The sequence below is a fragment of the Ambystoma mexicanum genome, chromosome 11 (assembly GCF_040938575.1).
Source record: "Ambystoma mexicanum isolate Mex_15411 chromosome 11, UKY_AmexF1_1, whole genome shotgun sequence".
Classification (NCBI taxonomy): Eukaryota; Metazoa; Chordata; class Amphibia; order Caudata; family Ambystomatidae; genus Ambystoma; species Ambystoma mexicanum.
In genome coordinates, this window is record NC_090934.1 from 762,295,746 (window position 1) to 762,317,618 (window position 21,873).

Sequence of the window (21,873 nt, forward strand, 5' to 3'; positions counted from 1 at the left end):
CTACCTAAGAGGGTCACTGAGACCAAACAGTGACATACATATAGAATCAAGACACAATGAGGAAAACAAGTACAGAGGTACTGCCTTCTCTATCCTCACAGCAAAACTGTGGAACGTAACCCCAAAAGAAACAGAATGCCATCTGACATTGTGTACAATGTTAAAAGCATGTCTATTCAGTACACCAAGGTAGACAGCCACCCACCAGAAACCCTTTGAGGTAAACAGACTACAGCAGGCCGCCGCAAAGATACCACCACTACTCGACCTGACACAGTTTTCAACAAACGATACATCAAAATGAACACAACTACCTAAACACGCTTCAAGGAAAAACCCAATACAACTCAAGTTGACAAATATAGGAACACCACCAAAAAAGGGCCAGCCCTCCAAGACCAACACTTCTCTCCCGAGCTACCAGCACACCCAACAGTATGCAAAAATCTTACATGCCAGAAGCTCATTTTCAGGACAAACACAAGATAACAATCTAGCCCAGCAGATTTGTCAAAACAACCCAATCAACTAACCACCTTCCGAACAAACAAATAACTTAACACACTCATACCAACCCACCAACCCAAAAAAGGGCTACAATAAATTCAACAACTTAGTTAAAACTCATCATCTCCACAAAAAACTGCTCAAATCCACCCAGAGCACAATTACGCCCCCCCCCCCCCTACTCCCTCTGTTGTTCCATCTGGAAACATAGATCTCTTGGGAAACACCACTAACCACCTAGAGAACTCACTCACACAGACACCAGTTGCTCCTGACACTAGCAGCACCAACAGTGTGGCAAAACATATTGCATGTTCCCACTAATCCCCTAAACACTCCCTCACCCCCTTATTTCGCTTTCATGTCATGGGAGCGCCTGGATACCCCAAAAATGGCAGCAGTGCATGGTGCACATCCAAATAACTGAACATAACATAACTGTAACACCCCAAACACATACACAACATACTCTTATGCCACATGCTCTTAAGCCACTCGCTCCCATGCCAGACCACATTCTCCCATAGGAATAACATAAATTGCACATCCAACACCAAACAATCTGCCACTGGTTCTAGTTCATGCCTAATACAATATCCCACACCTGTTACAGTCTGGATCTCGATTTGGTTGACATGGTCAGTTTGCACTTTTAGTGAGCAGTCTCATAGAATTCATTCCCACCACTTTTTCCCACCTTTCACTGTGAACATGAGTGGCACATGCCAGTGAATGGCAAATCCAGAATGTTCACGGAATTCTCTAAGCACCTCCATGACATGGAATGCAGAAAACTGCTGGTGTCCAGGGTGACACCAACATTGCATACTTATAAATCTAAGCCTCATTGACTTCCCCCCACATCATGGTGATAATGTAGTATGGGGTTGTATCTTGCCCATTCAGCAGTCAGAAAATGCAAACCTTACATTTTACCACTCTCCAGTAAAAAGACTTCTCAGATGTGATCAGAGACCCTACTCCTCATGAAGGTTTATTGTACAGTAATCTGAGCGTGCTGTAGTTCTGACTTACATTCACTTTCTCTAATCCTTGGAACACCATAAAGGCTGTGTTCTAAATATTTGAAAGCCTCGAATACCACCTGCCTGCCAGTTTCGAACCAGCCAACTCCTCAATTGTATTCAGGGATATAGTGGAAGAACTCTACGTGAGTTTCTTCCTTGTGCTTGGAATTCAGGCCCGGAGACCTTGAGTGTCTGCCTGACGATGCAGAGATATTGGGACATGGGAACAATCATGGACCAAGGACAGAAGCCTTTGTTTGCATCAGAGAGACTTGAAAGTGTAAGAGCTGTGGGGCAAGGCTGTCCCTGATCAGTGTAGAAGAAGTGCATTTTAACTGTGTGCGCCTCTACCTAGAGAGCACAGTAGTGTAAAGATGTCAAGCTCTTTAGACATCTACTCTTTGCTGGTGTTGACCTTCAGAGAGCTAAATCGTGTGGGTTTATGTTTTATGCTCGAAGTTCAAATTGTTGATTTTTTCCCCTAATTTCTGTTCTGTTTTTCACTGACAAAAGATAGATGGTGGTTTGGGGTCAGGCATATACAATAGTGGGGGCAGGAGAACAGGCGTGTGGGGTCTTCCCTTTGCTTTTTTAATGGCAAACAAATCAGATAGAAAAGTGCTTTAAATACAAATTCGGTCAGTTCATTTTCGTCCATATCACAAACATCGACTCAGGCAATCAGGCAAACTCCAATATTATTTCTCTGAAGGTTCACCTTTCTTTCCTTCCAACAGCATTTGTGCCCACTCTGAGCTTCTTCCAAGACAGGGAAGACTCTTTAGTCAGACCACAGGTTCAGTTGACACAACATTGTACAGCTCTCGCCGGCAGGCACTTTGAACAATGCCGTCTGATGAGTTCTAAGTTCCAAAAATGCCTTTTTTCGAGAACCAATTGGAAAGTATCTCCCAGGAAAAATGAAGACAACCTATCCTACTTCAGCATGTGGAAGATGTCACCTCTGGCTGAAAACATACATCTGGTATGCAAGGGCCTATTTCGCAGGCTCCCATAAGTCTAATCCAGTGTTGTTGACCTCTCGCAGATCATTGCATATGAACGGAGTCTGTTGAGAAATCCTGATCTTGACACTAACTTCCATCAGTCAAATGACCGATATTCTAGCATTGCACTTGGGTCATCACAAATGCCTTCTCCTAGGTGGAGTACTTTTCTTTACATGTTGCTTTAACCCATGGTACTCCATAGTCCCATCTAATGATGTGATGTGCACCTTTGCTATCAGCTGTGAATGAATCAACCTTCCAAATCTCTTCTAAGTCAGAAAATATATTTTGCCATGTGGGATGATCTGACCCACTGGTCTATGCCCTGCAACATCACTGTGCGCTGTTTTCATCAAAAACAGCAGGATGGCCGCCAAAAGATCTATGCGCTAAAAATCTTTGAAAAGTGCGCAGGGAAACCTGAAAAATAGGCCGCCAATGCATTTTGCCTATGTCAGTGGTAAAACAAGAAACCACTGCCAAAACCTATCATTGGGCTGCCCACAGAGGAAAATGAAACTACTTGAAAAAGCAGTGCTGCATTGCAAGGGAAACCCAGAACTGCTTTGAAAATCTGTTTTTCCTTGACTGTGGAAAGTGCAAAATCATGGTTCCCAAAACATCAGAAAAGATCTAACATCCTTGTTGGGTGTTAAACATCACTTTATTTAAAGAATCCACCTAAGCACAATGTCAGGAAGCACATTTCATCATAAGAAAATCCACATTCAAAGGTGCTTGCTTGGAAAAATGTGTCAGAAATGGGCACAGTACAGCTGCTCGCCTCTGTCAGAAACTGTAATTTACTTAACCTGTCAATTTAAAACTTGTGTCTTAAAATCAAAGTGTGGAAAAGAAGAGACTTCCTATAAAAGGAAATATAGGTTGCTACAATTCAATCCGTATGTTTTAAAAATACTGGAATTAAGAGATCTATGGGTATATTTGTTAAAAATGTAAATTGTATTTTAGAAAAGCCAATTTTAAACAGTGTTTTAAAAGTGAGCTAAAGCCAGCCACACTGAACTTCAAAGACATTCCACAGCTCTCCCAAACAAAGGAATCTTCCCCCCTGCTCTCTGCTGAGGAACTGGCCTGGAGTTGTGAAAGGAAGTGGGAGGAGGACTTTGGCCTGTTGCTCTGCCAAGAGACAAAAGACTCCCTTGACTGAAAGGAAATGCTAATTCGGGTATCAACAGAAACCAGCTGCTAGCAGGAAGAGGCTCAGGTTGCTCTCTGGCCCAGCCAAAAACTTGGAGGTGGGGCTAGACTGATATGTGTATCTGGAACTGGAGAAAATATATGTTTGAGAAAAATACTTATAGAAAACTATGCCAAACTGGTAAAAATCTGGAATTTATAGGATGTTAAAATGAAAATGTTGCTCACAGTTGAAAACTACTCTGGAATTTGTGCGATATTCAGAGACTGGACCACTAAAATGTTGATATTGTAGCAATTGTGATTATGCTAGGAATATGAAAGTTTACAGGATTATGCCCAGGTGTTATGCGCATGTATTTGGAAAAATGTGTACAGATCTGACACTGGGAAACCAACCAAAAGCTCGAAAAACTGTCAATTGTGAACCAAAACCCTTAAAATGATGGGACTTGGACGGATACGTGCTCTATTTAATCTGTGATGTGAATATGTATTATTAGCAAGTTGGTGATATTGTAAATATGCTTTATATGAAAATACATTTTCAGTGTAGAAACAAAGGTAGGTTTTTTCTCTGAACCATAAACACAGTGTCACCATGACACATCATGTCACATCATGACACACTGTTTGCTTCTCCAATCAGGAGAGAGGGAATACTTTGACCAATCATTTTCCTAGAGGGTGGGCATAGTATAATCAGCCTATCCACCCCCTTGGGAAATACATAAATAGGGAATGTTGAGGACCTAGAAAGACAGACAGATTCATCCATCAGCTGATCTGCTGGCGAAGCGCTCTGCAGGAGAACCCAGATCCAGACTCCAGAACTCTGAAAACAGAAGGCCCAATTCCAAAGCTGAACCCTTCTCAGCTGGCCTTTAAAATCTCGCAACCTGATTTTAACCCCAGACTTCCAAGGGGCACAACAAATTGAACAGCCCGGCTGTGCTGTTTTCTGCTTCTTGCCAAGAACTCTTGCTAGAACCCAGAGATCCAAACCAGTAGAGCAAAGCTGTAACCCAGAACCAACCCGTCAGATCCAGTCCAGAGTGCCGTGCAGTGTCCAGAGTGCCGTGCTGAGTGCAGAATCCAGGTGCCCTGAATCCTGTCTGGTGGCCGAGCAGATTCCAGTCCAAAACCTTTGACCAGATCTTTTATGGGCCTATTCCAAAACCATAGTTGTGAGTATCCTTAGCATAGAACTGTCCATAGCCAATCTCTTATCCTTAAGTAATCTTATCCAAAACCCATTCTATCATATCCAGAACTGCATTGTAGAACTTCTTTTGTTTTTCCTGAATCCTTCTCTCATCCATATAGTCCTGTGATAATTGTAGTGATAAATCATCTGTCCGCTACTATAATTGCTGCAGAAAGGCAAGCGTCACGGCGGGCAAAAACCAGACAAAGGCCCCTCTGGGCTGGTGGCTGTACCGTTGGTATCTCGAATCTTCATAGCCCCTTAGTGTAAAGCCAATCCTTGTTTGTAATATTCAAACGCGCATCTTTCATTTGTGAAATCTTGACTCATTTTGAGAAAAATCGACCTTTACTAAAACCTTCATAACTTCTGAACCGTACATGCTAGGAACTAAATTTAAGTGTCAAATTGAAGCTGACATCCTCAGCTTTCAAACCAACCTGACACAGCATCCTTATAAGTTTGCCGCAATTGCGCTTAATGCGCCTGGAAAAGTTTGCCGCAAATCTGCATTTGGCTCAATTTCATCCCATGTAAAACAGCTATTCTTTGCATTCAACCTCTGAATTCAGTTTCTAATCTGCTAGTTATTCAATTATCAGTGCTAGTGTTTACCTGAAGCTATACAAAGGCGGCTCCCACAAGTTCTGAATCTAATTCAGCGAATTAAAGTCATTTTTCAGTGTTTTTACCATTCATTACAAAGCCACATTCAAAAGCATTTGACCTGTTTTGAAATCATTTCTGTTTCTCTCTGCTTGTTGGGGGGGAATTGGGATTGAAACTGTATTGGTTGAGATTGTATATTCCTGAAACCTGTTTTCTCTCCTTCCAGCTCTATATTGCATATTAGGGGGGAGTGAGTAGTATCAGGGGGAAAGAGTGACATTGCATTTGATTGAACCATATCAAGTATTATTTTGTGCTGCATTGTTTTCTTATACATATCAAGTATTATTCTGTGCTGCATTAATTTCCTATCATTGCATTTCATTGAACCCACACAAAGTTTTATTCCATGTTACATTATTCTTCACACCCATACTCCTGCTGATTAAAGAGATTGTTGATTGTAATATCACCCAATGCTGATCATTGTATAAATACTAATAGTGTGATATCTAGATATTGTTCAAAATTCATAAAAGTGTGACATATATCTTGTTCAAATTCATAAAATAAATCTTTTAACTTGCACAACAACCTGCTCCTTGGTTCAGTGAGACCATGGGGGATTCAAGAGAGAGCCGTGATATAAGGGTACATCATTCAGAAATAAAATAACTTTAGACATAAAAATATATAATTTAGGGTTCCAGCTGGGCCTAACACGCTAGGCATTGACTTAGGTGGAGTGCTGGGTTGAAATCACTTACAGCCAGTGGGTTCCTCCCCTTTGGGTGCTACCCCTTACCTTAGGCTGGTCTTGTAAACATGCAACTCATACGACCATTGTGATCCAGTCCTTCGTAAAATAAACACATTGATATTTGACTGTTGGCCATAGACTTACATAAGTCTCAATTGATCCCCACCCCTTTATACTGGAGGTCCCATTCACTCTCATTATAGCATTGGCCAAATTGACTACCACAAACAATGTAAGGGTATTCATTTTCCTGTCTTGTGTAATTCTGATTTTGTGAGTGGAATTCAATTGAATACATTATGGGATTGTTCAGATTCATCTGCAAAGTTTTGTAGTGTGGTGCAGCTTGAGACTCTTGTCTTGTTTTGCCTGTTCTGTACCCTGCTTTTCTCTGTTCCTCACCCTTTGCTGCTCCTTGAGCTTGCCTTAGCTCATCTCTCTGGGCTGCAACTCTGCTATGATACCTCCATTCTGCTATGCTATGGTAGCGTTTCTTGATTAACCTGCATAATGGTGGAGAATGAGAAGATTGGTGGATGGTGGGAATACAACCTCTCATTCTGACACTGAGGGTGAGTTGGTTGCCACGGAAAATGAGGGGAGACAGTTATAGAATGATTTTTGGTATGCAGTATGTATGTTTAGCCCTGAGCAAGGGGTCCATCAATGCACACCGGTTCTCCCCTAATGTGAAAGGCTGCGTACTAGGTTAAATGGTTGGGGAGTCAGTTCATTGTATTGGCCCTTATCCCAGAAATTTGCTGGCAGGGAACAATGACTAATACAAAGAAAAGGGAGAACTCTTGCCTATGTTATTTGCCCTGAATGCACAAACGGTAAACCTGCAATCATAGGTGAGGGCTAGGCCCTCTAAAAAGAAGCCAAAGTTAAATAAGATAAATCTTCCATAGGGCCATCTCTTCAGTTGGCCCAAATAACTGCTGACAGTAATTTGCAAGAGCCTCACCACAGCAGTTTATGGCATAATGCTCACTTGACTACCAGCTCAATAATAGGTACTTCAGTAAATCAAAATAAAAACACCAGTTTATCGTCAGTCTTCTGCTCCTGTGATTTGTTGATTGATTGATGGTAAGAAAATGCGGTTGATGATGGTTAGATGAGGGTAGCCCAGATTCCATTCCCCCATTTTGGGTCCCCATGGGCCTACCTTGGTGTGGGCCGACCCAGAGATCCCTACTTTTTTTCAACATCATCTTCCACTGATTCAGAGATGGCTGCCAGCCTTAATTTCACCCTGTTAGAGAAACCAGCGCCCATCCCCTCTGATGGGTGTGTTGCATCCAAGATTGCTGTTCTATATAGAATCAAAGACAGCGCTTCAGAGATTGTGCTTGATGAGAACTATCACAGTGGCTGCCTGTCAGCATGGAATGACCTTTTGGCATCCATGTGGGAACTGGTTTAATTACATCCCTTTGGAATTTGCTCATGCATGCTATGCCAAATGTGTTGCTTGGCATGACCGTATTAATGGTGACCATCAAGGACTTGTCCCAAAAAATGAGGGACATAGAAAACAGGGCCCAATAAGGGATTTGGGAATCCATGTGATCAGGTCCTCTGGGGTAGAGGAGGAGTGGAGTTGATGTGACTAGGGAGGAGGAGTAGGAGAGTAGGAACTCTCCCTGATGTAAGATATCAAAGTAAGATACCAAACAACCTTCTCAACCGCACATTCCAACCCTATACAGTCTGGCACCAAAATCAGTTCATTTGGATGTAGGACGAACCACTCCATTAAACGCAAGGGGCCTACCTCTGCTTTACGAGCAGGGTGAATTTACTGCACAATTATATTCTCTTGAATTCCTCTACCCCTCCTTCAGATGACACCTGAGAAACAGGGGACATACATAAACAAGGTTTTGGTGTATGGTGAGGCAGGGTTGGTAGTACATGGAGTGACTTTGTAAGTACAGCATGATGTGCTTGTGTGGGTGATGAGGCAAAGAGCATCCTTGTTGACTGTATTTTGATCTTTTCGAATGCCTAAGTGCCATTTCAGAGAATTTGCCTGGTTTACTTATTAAATGGGCCTCATGTCCTGGGTAATGGGGTTGCGCACCATATTTTTCCATGCACCCGAACTCGAACTCGGGAGGATAGCTCAGCGGCAACGTGCTCGCCTTGGAAGCAAGACGACACGGAGCAACACAGGTTCGATCCATGGATCCACGCTTAGAAACCTCTGGGTATTAAGCATGTTATAAATAACCTATCATATCACCCTTATATTTCCTTTCTCATGTGGCATTCTTTGGCTCACTTTTGATTTGTGGAGCACCCAGACTGCTCCACTCTCTTAAATGTCTAAGATTTATTGTACGTGCACGAGAACTCAACCTCCACTACAGTAAATGTCCCATTGAAAAACAATGTGGCATGGGGGCATTGTCTCTTAGTTATTGAAGCAAGGCCTGCACATGTTTTACTTTGGAATGTGATAGGATATAAGAAGGGGCATGCAGATTGGTTGGCCAGTCAAGCTGGTCAAGTGGCACAGCGAGTAGAGCGCTTGCTTTGACATCCGTGCAGAGCCTGCTAATGTAGGTTCGAATCCTGGCGGGGCCAAACTCAGCCTTTCATCCTTCCGAGGTCGATAAATGAGCACCACACACCGTGGGTAATAAACAGCGCTCAGATACCTGAGGGTTCGTAGCACTATATAAATGCCAAATTATTATTATTATTGGACTTTATGGGTAATGCTGATATTGGTATGCTGCAGGAAACCTGGAACTGAACAGGTTCTCCTCGCTGTAATACATTGAACTTTCAGCACTGTTGTAAACGGGGGCAGAAGGGTGATCCGGGTCTCAACATCACTGCAGAAATCGGCTGTCCCTTTTGGAGAAGCTGGACCAAATAATTTGTGCACAAAAGTAATGTCTTTTTATTTTGCACCATTTAGGTTGTGATAGTCTGTTTCCATCCAAGTGGTAGCAGGAGGCGGTACTGTTGCTTAGAGACATCAGTAACCTGCTTTTTGGGATTGGGGACCAGCAGTGCGAAGGAGCTGTTTATAGTTTTTGTGGTAATGTTACCAGCAATTTATCAGGGGCCATATACCTCTGTATGGCAGCAATAGAGTCTGAAGTGCCTTTGGTAACCCCACTCAACCCTAGTCATGATCGTTTGGGTGAGTCATTGCATGAATTTGCTCTGGAAACAGCACTCTGATGGGTGCACAGGTGAACACGTTCTAATTGTCAATCTGCCCACACCTTGTGGCTCGAGGTGCAACCTCCTCTCCTATTGACACCTTTTTCGTTCTGGCATCTCAGTGGTCAGTGATTTCTCTAATGCTGTTAACTTAGAGGATCATATCTAATCACCATCCACTAATGTTGTCAGTACATGCATGCATGAATGGATGGAGTTTATAAAGATCAAGCCTAGCTGGGAAGCAACAGAGCAATGTACACAGGGGATGCACCCTGGGAATTATAAGTTAGGGTGCAGAGAAATCCATAGGTGGGATGTGTAGGGGTGCAAGAGAAAGAAAATGCTACAGAGAGGGAGAATTAGGGTTATGTGGATCTATCAGTAATTGGTGAGATGCTCTTTGAGGAGTAGGGTCTTCAGGTGCTTCCTGAAGTGTAGGATGGACGTGGCCAGTCTTATCCGCATTGGAACCTTTTCCAGAAACAGGCTGCGTAGCAGGAAAAGGCCTGCTTCCTGATTGTTTCCTTCTTGCAGTTCATCTATTGGGGACATGCTAGACCCCTACTTTTGTAGGGGGCTTAGCAGTAGACAGAGTTAGAAGTAGACTGAGTTGGGAAACAGGGGACCCTATAGTTATGTTATGTTAAAGGTTCTTATACCATGCACTGTTGCGACTTGCGTGGTCTCTTAGTGCTCTGGTGGATTTGTAAAGCAAGGAGGGAGGCAGGTAAATTAGTAGGAGGGGGAAAAAAAGAGAAAGAGAGTTGTGATATGCTGTTGGCAGCCTCAGTTCGGTGACATTTTTCACTGAGCGTAGGTGTGTTTTTTGGTTGGTAGCCGTCATGTGGTGGTGGGCGAGACTATGTGTGATTTGTTTTGTTGTTGTGGTGTTGTAAAATGCGTGCTGTTTGTTGTGTTGTATAGGTATGGTTGTGATTAGTTCAGAGTTTGAGAGGTGTATGCAGAAGGGTGAGTTTTTAGTAGGGTTAGTTAGTGGCGGTACCTTTCCTACCCCCACTGTTGTAACTAAATGTGGCCCATATCCGTTGCCCTGACATAAATTTTGATGTGCAGCAGTTACCAAAGTTATGACGAAGGAAATAGCCTTGCAGCATATTTACAGATTCAATGTCTTATAAATTCTGAAGCCGATCCTGATAACAGTCTCCCACATCGAATTTGCAAACAGTGCACAGGAGCATGTGGCTACCATACGTATCCTAGCCAGGAAAGGTGGTTGACTGCCTGGTATAATAATGAAGGCAAATTGGCTAAGATCCAGTTGGCCTGTAAACTTTGGTTTGCATGGTTAACTTGCCCAGAAGAAAGTCACAAAATTAGTGTGGAGTATGGGAACCTTGTTAAGGCCAGGTGATGGAGAGTGACCCAAATCCATGCAGAGGCTCAAGCATGCATTTGGAGCAAAGATTCCAGAATCTTTTGGCAAATAGTAAATCCTGAAGAGGTCACAATTTCAGAAGAAAAGTTCTGAGTCCATTCTTTGGTTATGCGGCAGATATGCAAACCATTGAAATCTCAGAGCAGTGTACCCCTATTGGTCCCAATAAGGGATCCTTGCCACCCAGAAAATTGGAGGAAACTAAGCAGCCATTTCACCACAAATCCCCATCAAGTCCCCGGGCCTAATTTCCAACCATTAAATCGTCTGCTCTGGGTCCCTTTTTTTCTATAAATTCGTTACACAATACTCCAGACAGAGAATATTCCTTAATCCTGCCGCAGTGCCCAGATAATTCGCCCTTTTCAGAAAAGGTGCAGAAAAGACCCTGCTACCATCTGTTATCTATTCTGTACTCGTCCACCAAGATTTATGACAAAATCCTAATAATATACTGAAGTCTTATTTGTTTCCTGCTCTTTGGAAAAGAGCCATTATTGTCTCGGTTCTTAAAAACGGTAATAGAAGTATCCCTCAAGCATACAGGCCAATCTCGCTTCTTAATAAAGGTTTTAAATTATTTGGTAGATGCCTCCTAAATGCTCTGGAGGACTGGGTGTCCACTAATGACATTTTTGCCCCAATTCAATTGGGTTCTCTTCCCTTATTGGGGACCATGGAGCAAGGATTAAGTTTCTATCTGTTAATGGCCAATTCTTGGTCTATAGAAAATGAGCCTGTATTCCTTGTATTCATGGGCCTAAGCACTGCCTTCGACAAAGTCAATAGAGAGACGTTATGGCAGGTGTGCGGGTCGTATGGCTGCCCAGAGAATATTCTATGTGTTCTTAGAAGCTTACATCAAAATAACGAGGCTTGTGTGTGGTCCGATAGGTTCTCCATTGGTAGTGGAGTTCATCAAGGGTGTATGTTAGCCCCACATTTATTTTCACTGTATATCAACGATCTGCAAAAAGAGCTAATAGATTGCACCGTGGCTGTCTGAAAGCTAGGTGAGATGTGGCTCCATGCACTAGTTTATGCAGATGATTCTGTACTGATTTCACGAACCCCAAGGGCCTGGCAGATTTTAATTAACAAATATGTGTCCTTGATGAATGCTTAAGACCTCCAGGTTAATTCACTTAAATCAGTGGTCAGATTCTGCAACCAAAAGAATAGAAGGATGAATGTTCCTTCAATCTGGTGCAATTCAGTTCTAATTCATAGAGTTAATTATTCTGATTATATGGGATTCAATTTTGAGAGAATGTTTCTACAGAGCCCATCGATCCAAACAAGTGGTGCAAATGAAGCAATCCATTGGGGGCATTCCTCATTTTATTACCCAACATAGACACATCAATCTACACTGTCCGAACACTTGGGACAGTGAAATATGGTGTGGCTCTTTGGGGATTTGCACATAACTCAGAGTTACAGACAGTTGAAAATCAGTTTTTAAGTCTCTATTGGCCCTCCCTAGCTCAGCCCCGAAATGTGTTACACATAATGAGATTGGCTCGGGCTTTATTCTGGACGAGCTGGACTTGGAACCAATCCTTTTGTGGATTAGGATGTGGTCCAATCCTAAATCTTAATTTACCTGGCACATCTTGAAGTCCTTTCGCCATAAAAAAGGGCAGAGAACATCAAATGGTTGAACCATATAATAAAATGTTGGATGGTATGGATGCAACTACACATTTCGATGCCCTGACAATCCTGAATTACCTTGAGAGCTGTGCTTATACCGAGAGATAAAAATTCATGGCAAGAGAGTCAAGAGAGTCGATGGAAATCATGAAACCTGCAAATAGGCCATTTATGATTCTCGCTAAAGATACGATACCATAAAGGATTACCTTGTTTGGAGTAATTTCAAAGTTCAAAGGTGTACAATAACAAGAGCTCGCATTAATTGTCTTCCCCTAAGAGATGTTGTAGCTGGAAGATTAGGGTACAATGCAGAGGCATGGTGCCCTCTATGCCATGCAGAGGTGGAGGACATTCCTAACTTCTTCTTTTTTGTCTGGCACACGCTTCACTGAGAACAAGTTTGTTGCTGCCTGTGCTAAAAAGGGAAATATTTTCACACAATATCGCCCAGCAATTTACTTTCTATTAAAGGTGGAGACTCCCCCTAACTGCTTGGGCTTTGTCCCTTTATATACAGAAAGCCTGGCAACTAAGGGGAAAATATCTCAGGGGTAATGTCTAATTATACAGACTGTGGTATTAATATTCGTGATATATTTACCTTTTTTATCTGTGATCTTTTAAAAAAAATATGAATGTTTTAATTTTGTGTTTAAAGCTAGATGCACATGTTTTGAGTGTTGCGCTATCAAACAAATTGTACGCATGTTTCTTTTAGGACTATGCCATCGCTTGTATGTTTATATGAACTATTGCGTGTAATTTATTCTTAACTTTTGGTAGTGGGGCTTTATTTGTTACCTGGCCATAATGTTCACATTTTGACTCTCCCCTTTTTTAAACTCGACAATAGACACTAATGATTGAATTTTGTCTATTTTACTTCCTGTATTGTAAAGACAAAATTTTTAGACATTTTATCATAATGAAGATTTGTATTTAGTTTTTGATGGATCTTAATGTATTTCCAGATTTGTACATGGTCTATGTGTATTTTTTGCTTTTGTGGATAAAATGTTATCCGGATAAAGTATTTTCTGACTCTGGGGGTCATTCTGAGGTTGGAGGTAAGGGAAAAATGATGGGCCTCATTCCGAGCCTGGAGGTAAGGGAAAATCCTTTACCGGCACCGCTTTCCGCTACGGGCTATTCTGACCTGTCAGACCGCTATTTACGGCATCGTAAACTACGATGCTGTAATTATCAGTATCGGGTCGCGCGCGTGCCCCACCATGCCAAAAGTAGCGGCATGACGTAAACCGAAGGAGCACACGTAAATAACGGCCTCCTTAAGGCCGTAAAGTACCTTACCAGCATGGAGTACATACAGGCATCTCAGAGAACGAGTAAAGAATCCTGAGCAGTGGTACCCAGAGCCACAGGTGCACACAATCATCACAGGTGGAGGCAATGGAGTCTGCCACAGCAGAAAAGGAGCACACCCACACACCACACCCACTCCCACACCAAGATGAGACCAATAGTGGTAGCAGCAATGAAACAGGAGGCCCTGCCAGCAAGGGCACAACCACAAGAACTACACCAACAACACCAGGCTCCCCTCCCCCTGAGGAGACACAGGGAGAGAAGGAGGGGGAGACAGGCCCAGCATGCAGCACCAGTGCAGACTCCGTCACCACCCCAGCAGCCCCCATTCCAAAGCAGCAGGTCCGGACCCTCAAGGAAACCCCGGAGCAGATACACACCCCCTACCAGCTTGACTGTGACACCATCACCACCATATTTGGGCCACGAAATAACGCGATAAGCGAGCAGCATACAAATACACACCGCTATCCCGGCACAACTGAAGGTGTTGCCTGTGCTCCACACCGATGCCACAGGCACCTACCAGCACACAGTGGGCCTCATGCATGACACGTCACAACCATCCATTACACGGACGCAGAAACAAGTGCTGGATCACCCTCCAGCACACAAGGGTCTACAAATCCCTAGCATGGACTACCCAGGAGATATACGACACAAAAGTTGGCCCCCATGCATTGGCAGGCATGCCAAATTACATGGGTGCCCCTGACAGCACGCAAGCAAGAACATCACACATGGGTGGGCCCGACATTAAGGAACAACTCATGACTCAATGTGCCAGCTGAACTCCACGCTACCATGCCGCATGGGGCGACATGCAGGATGACGTGCCTGGCTGCTTGGTGAGTCGTCTGACTGTGTCATGCCAGTGCATTGGTGCCATAAGGTGTGTGCCTGCATGAAAAAACTGGGTTGGAATGATGAAGTCAGTGCACGATGTTCACCCCACCAAACACCGTGCCACAGAACCAGTGTAACGGCACATGGATACAGATTCCCACATCGATGGAGTAAGGCACACACCAAAGACAACATTACTAACATCTGACAAGGCCAAATCCCACAACACATGCACCACTCAGTGGCGGCCCCCACAACCGTAAGGGCATATAGGAATACACACTGCATATGCATCATGTGGCTGCCTCCAGCATGTCACCACACCGGAGAGTCATCCCTGGGAGTGGATTGAACTGAGGGCAGCAGGGCTACCACACCACATCACCGGTTTGGCACACCCATAGCAGTGGTGGAATTCACCATAGTATGGATCAGAGCAGTATGATGAATATGAGCCATTGACTACAGCCAACACACCCAACTAGGGATTCACACAGTACACAGCACTTCATGGATATAACATCAAGACTTCTGCATGCATCAACGAAGCACGTACCACGAGATATGTGTGCCATTGTTCATGGACCATCTTGTAGACGCGCCCTGCTACAGCATTCCATTGCACTGGACACATATTGTGGCCATGTATGGCCTGAATGCATCCATGGAGATGTGCGTATGGCATCAATGACCTGCTGCCATGTCAGACAAGTTCAGTTCTCCATCATGAAAGACCAAACACTTACCTTAATTGGCTAGACATGCAGGTGTTGGTGGCTGTCCCTTGATACCATGGTACGGGACCCTGTCAGAAACCCACAGAACAGGCCCAGGGAGCCCTGAAATACTGGCCATACCCGTGCATGCGTGCAGATGAAGCAGAAACCTGGCTTGCATAAGGCACATATGAGTTGCCGAAGCTGGACTGGTGGGGGACCCATCCACTGCAATGTGGTGTCCAAGACCCCCATGTCATGTGTAAAGCTGGACAAAATGTGCACCCCTTGGAATGTGGCTCTGTCCCCTGACATGGGACTGCTAGCACCAGATGAAGATGGAGTGAAGGAGGAGGAGGAAGGGGCAAGACAGCATCATGGAGGTGGTGCACAGGAGGGACATGTCGTGTGGCAAACATTGGTTGGACATAATAACCACAACACAAGTCAGCAGAGGGCGGCATCACATGGGCACACAGGGCACTGGGTGTGTGTATACTTATAGACCATGCACTGTCAGACGTCATTATACACATGCTCAATGATAAATGTCCACACAGGTTAAACTTTGCAACTCCAATGGTGTATTGAAAATATAAATGGATGAGTGTGAACATTCCCTCCACCCCCCCAACCACCTCCCCCCCAACTCCACAACAAACCCTCACCCCCCACCCACCTTCCCCCACAACTCCATAACAAACCCTCACCCCCCGCCCACCTCCCCCCAACTCCACAACAGTAGTCCTGTGTTCTCCATTAAGGGTGATATGTGGCAGCAATGCCAATTAATCCATGCTCCCGGGGCCCGGGGGAGGCATGTCCCGGCGCTGCATGGAACGCAGAGTGCGTCGCGGCGGGCTTGCCGGGGTGGATCGGCTGGATGAGGGCGTGTCCTCCTGCTGAGGCTGCTGATTGGTATTCGCAGCCTCAAGGGCATCTGCGATGCGTCCTAGGACGGCACATAGTCTGTTGCTGCTCTCTGTGACCGCCTGACACATTTCCCTGAGCTCATCTAGCCACTCCACCCTGGCCTGGCGGTTGTCCTCCATGAACCCAGTGATGAGGGCAGTCAGCTGACTTGCATGTAGTGCATCCATTGATGCTTGTTCATCCCTGCAGGGTATTGGGCCTACATGCACTGGCATGTCCTCGACTGGGGAACTAGGGCCAGGGTCAGCGTCTCCCTGTGTATCGGCACATGCACAACGGCCAGGTGTTTCAGGCTCCCCAGAGTCACTGCATGATGCCTGGGGGACATTGCTGGGCTCCGGGGTGTGGACTGTGGGGTAGAACTCCTCCTCAGATGCCCCACAGATGGACAAGGGGCTGTGCACATTCTCCTGGGTTGCCGTAGCTGCCACCTACCCAGCAATGCTAGACTCCTACGACCCTGGGGTGGGCATTGTGGCAGGCGCCGATGCAGGGAGGGTTTGGGGTGGTGCATCCTCCACTGACCTTTGGAGAGCCGGGGTGGCTGTTTTTGTCCAGGCTGGTATGTGTCCGACCCTGTCTCTGCCCGCGGAGGTGGTTGGATGGCTTGTCTCGGGCTCCCCGCTCTCATGCTCGGTGCCTGTGGAGGTAGAAGAGAGGGACGACATGAGTGATTGTTTGAGACGCTAATTACATTGATGGCTGCATTCACATTTCAGTCATTTTGGGTTTATGGCCTTTTGGGCGTTGCAACAGCACTAGTACATATGCATGTGTATGACATGGACGCAGGTGTTGGAGTGACTCATCCTGCCCTGGTAATGTGCAGTCTGGCTCACACACTGCCGAACCTGCTGTACAGTGTGCATAATGGGATGTGCAAGTTAGAGCACTATGGTTGATGTGCGTTATGTACTTGCACTTGTCCCTTGATTGCGTGGAAGTTGGCTCTGCATTATTTGGATGGGGGGGAAGGCAGCATGACAAGGTGCCTTTAACGGGGGAGTATACATCATGTAAATGCCATTGCCAGTGTTGTCTTTGGACATTCACCTCCATCGGCAGACGACGTTGCCCCACACTCCATATCGCCGACGCCCTCTATCGATTCAGTCCCGATCAATGAGGCGCATGTCTCCTCCCATGGCTCCAGTCTCATCGAGGAACTTGGGCCCCCTCCGGTCTGTAGTGCCAGACTCCGGTTGGTGGAGAGGAGGCTCCGCACCCACACCCGCAAGTCATCCCACCGCTTGCGGCAGTCCTTCGGGGTACGGGGGGTGGTGCCTACTGCGCCCCCCCTTTGGCCGGTTTGTGCCCAGATGTTTTTCTTCCGGGTTATTGCCTCTCGACGCATGTTGCTGCTGAACACAACGTCAGCGTGCTCCGCCAGGTTGTCCACCATTGCCTGAAGCTCTTCAGGGCTGAATCTCTTCTTGCGGAGCCGGTCCTCAGACTTCTTTGGGGCTTTAGGCATTGTTCTTGGATGTGTGGTCCTTTTCCAGACTTCGGATTGCTCCCAAGGGTGCTGCTTGACGAGGATGGCAATGGATTGTGTTTTTAAAGATGGCCACCGCTCTCCTTCCCGTTCCTGTGCGATGATGTTATTTCCACTTCCGTTGTTTTGCAGTGACCGTAATTTATGGGATCCGTAAATTACGGTCACCATTATTTACAGACGCTGCTGCTTCCGTGGCGGTGTTGTTAAGTACATCTCGCAGCATGCCGGTAGGGGGTTTTATGGGTCCTTTAGCCGCATGCCGCTAGTTAATTTTCCGGCATGGCGGAAAGCGTGTGCCCCCGAGGTCGTAATGCGCCGCAATTAGCGGTCTGTCACCAAGCCGGTCTCGTAGTTTCTGCCATGCCGGAAAGTACCTGTACTTACCTCCAAGCTCGGAATGAGGCCCATCTACAGCACCACCTCCATGGGGGTCACTACGAGTTTGGAGGTAGCTATAGCGCCATGGCTGCCTCCAAACCCGGGTCTGGGTCCGGGTAGGCGGAATGGGGACTTACCTGGAAATTCCGACATATGCGGACCCGGTATGTCCCCATGCCAAATACCATTCCCCATTCCCATTCGAGCCCCCATAGGGCTCAATGGGAATGGGGAAGGCGCTAATAATGGGCCCGCAAATTGCGGGCCCGTTATTAGCTCCAAGGTCCCTTAACGGGTCCCGCTAAAAGCGGCTGGTCAGACCAGCCGTTCCTGCTGGGATCCGCTAAGGGACCTCGGAATAGGGAGGTAAGGGTTTACCGGTACCGGCATCCTTACCGGTGCCGCTAAACCCTGACTACCCAACTCGTAATGATGTGAAATGGAACTTGCTTCCTCACTCCAGCCCCAAGCCAGGTTTGGGGGTGGAATTGGGATGGTTGAGTTTCTCTTCCTTCTGCAGGTCTTTATTTCTAAGTACACCGTAACAAAGTGGAGGGCGGCTTGCATATAGTATTTATAGATCTACGCATAACTTTTAAATATGACATTGCTGTGCAGGCCTTCAGAAAGTGTGGGATGATCTAACACTTGGATGCCATTCGGGATCTCTATATCATCAATGATGGTGTGGTGTAGTGAAGTATAAGCTGGGAGGAACCACAGAACAGTAAATTGAACAAGGGGTAAAACAGGGTTGTGGGTTAGCTGCTCAGCTTTTTAATGTGCATATACATGATGGGGTGAGCCAGCTCCTAAATGTAGTTGTGTATGCACTGTTACAGCTGAGGGATCAGTGGGTGACTCGAGACCAATGGAAGGCTCACTGGTGGCTTTATTTTTAATCTACTAAGAGATCAAGGTTGACACTCTCAATGGTGATAGGACTGGGAACTGTGCAAAACCACTCTGGTATCTCACCACCAGATCCTTCAATCTCACTAGGCCTGTGGCCCTCAGTCCTTCCCTCTCTTCCCCTAGCTCAGTACCACCTCTTTGGAGAGTCAAACAGTGACTCACAGTCTGTGATTTCATATGGCCTGAACACTTCTTTCTTGGATCCGTGCCTTTCTTGACCACTGCTGTAATCTTCAGGGCCACTCAGTGGCCCTCCTAGACTCACCTATCAGATATTCTAACCCGGTACACTTAGGTGTTTTGGCAGGGGCTACACATTGGGTAATACAACATTAGCTTGACCGCCCCCCCAGGATACTTCCAACTTCCCCTTCTCCATTGTTCATTAAAGAAATCTGCCAATTGGGCCCCGAGCGAGGATCTCTATTTCTGATCTCTTGCCCTTGCTGCGTCGCTCCCCAAACCCATCACCACTGACGGACACGCTCTCTCTCTTTCTTCCTTTAACTTCCTTTCTCTCTCCAGCCTCGCCTCTTCATCCACCTCGTCTGTGCCATTCTCTCTCTTCTGATGTTCTTCCACTGCCACCTGCCCTTCTTCTACCAGCCAGTGACGGTCTGTAATGTTCTCTTCTTTCTGTCGCCTTTGATATCTGGCCTCATGTTTATTGCTGTCCTTTTCTTTTCCCTCCATTCTGATTTTCCCTTTCTTCTCTTCCTCCTCAACCTCCTTCTCCCTCCTTCTCACTGTTCATTGACTCCTCCTTCCCTTCCTTTTTCGTATGATGTTCCTCCTCCACCTATTTCTTTTTCTGTCTCAATATATACTTCCCCACCTCCTTCTGCTACCCTTCTCCGTTCCTCCTCCTCTCCACGCACTTTCCATTACTTGTCCACTCATTATCTATTTCCTCTCCACCTCCTCTTCTCTCCGCTCTCTCCTCTCAACTTCTTAACTGCTCCCCCATGCTCTAATCTTCATTCTGTGTTTCTCCTACATCTCTGTCGTCCGTCTTCCTTTCATATGCTAGCAGGGATTTTACTTGCCCTGTAAGTGTGAAATACATGGCAGCTTTGTGCAGTCTTTGAGTGGGCTTGGTGATTAGACTGGCAGATCACAAGAGTCCCAGCTGGGCTAGCGTTTCGAGATGACCACTTTGCGGCTTTGTACACTGAGTTTACAAAACACTGAGCCACTATTTTGGAATCAGATGGCGCTTTCCTCCTTGCCACCTGATTCCATAATAGTGCTGCGGTTTGTTGCTGAAGTGACCAAGGTTATCAGGACTATTTTCCCTCAAATGACTGCATGCTCCTGCAGTCTGATGTGGCCTAGGCTTGCGGCAGTGTTAGTGAGAGGGGCTCATGTACTTGTTTTCCCCAAACACTTGCTAATGTAACGAGGTGGGTAACGGAGCATTTTGGCTTACTGCACAAAAAACCCAGACTCATTTAAAAGTGGAAAAGGTTGCTTTAATGTGACAGGCCAAAGCTTACAATCAAAACGCTTAACTGGCTCCATGGCCTAACAAGCTAAAGAGATATTTGAACAATCAATTAAATAACTTAAACATTTTCATTTTCAATTTCCCCCAACAATTAAATAATTAAATAACCAATTTCCTCCCTAATGATCCCTTGGATCCTAACATCTCCTTGCCCCTTTTCCAGGCGTCCCGCTTTCTCCCAGGGGCCATGCCCCTCCAGGCTCAATACCTGTTCCCCCGGGGTGACCTGCTTGTGCAAACAGCGCCACCCCCTCCTTTCCCGTGTCATTCCCCCATTGTGGTTCCCTCCCCCCACATCAAAAGGAGCCATGCCCCCGGTGCCCCGACCTACTTCAACCCCTTTTAAACTCCCCTCTACACCAAACTCCCCCTTCCTATGACCTGCTGCCAGCCTGACCTGCCACATCAGCAACATATATTACACACAACTTTCACAATGCCCTGACCTGTCACACGAAACTACCATCCCTACCCCCCTAACAGACCCCCAAAACCATTAAAACCCCCCCCTGACGTCCATAAAACCACCCCCCGCATAATCCCATGAAAAATGCCCCCCCTATTCCATAACTGACATCACCCTAACCAAAATGAAAGGGTGGGAGGGCGGGACAATCACCAAGTCCTAACCGTCGCCTGCCTCCCGAACCTTCCCTGAGCCCTTAAGTACCACTAGAGAGGCGCTCTGCACCCCAACGGCCACTCGCTGGCTGTGTGCAGCGCCAAAAAACTCCCCGGGGGGAAACGCTTCGCGTTCCCCCCGGGGCCCCCCTTGTGGTGGCACGTTCGTAACCAGCTGACCCGGCACCTAACAGGCTTTCCCTTCCAGAATCCATGTATACTTGCTTGGTCGCACTTGGGATCATGAGGTCTGATACAGAATTTGCCACCCAAGGCTATGTTTGGGGTGGGATCCCAGGGGCATCCGCTGCCTATTGTCTCCATGCCCAGCATCACTGCCTCCAGGTTTCTCCCATATAGCCTCATTACATTAAATACAAGTCCTTGTGTTTGCATATGACATAGTCCCATTAACAAGGATGGGTCAAGACTCTGGAAACTTTTAACAGGCCTGGCCAAGTTATAATACCGGCATAGGAAACTGGAAATTAACATGAGCAAATCCAGGGTCATCCTACTAGGTCCAGGTCTGAGGAAAGTTTGAGCTTCCTTGTTGGTAGTGGGGAACATGCTCAATTCTTTTGACTACTGAGGCCTCACATTT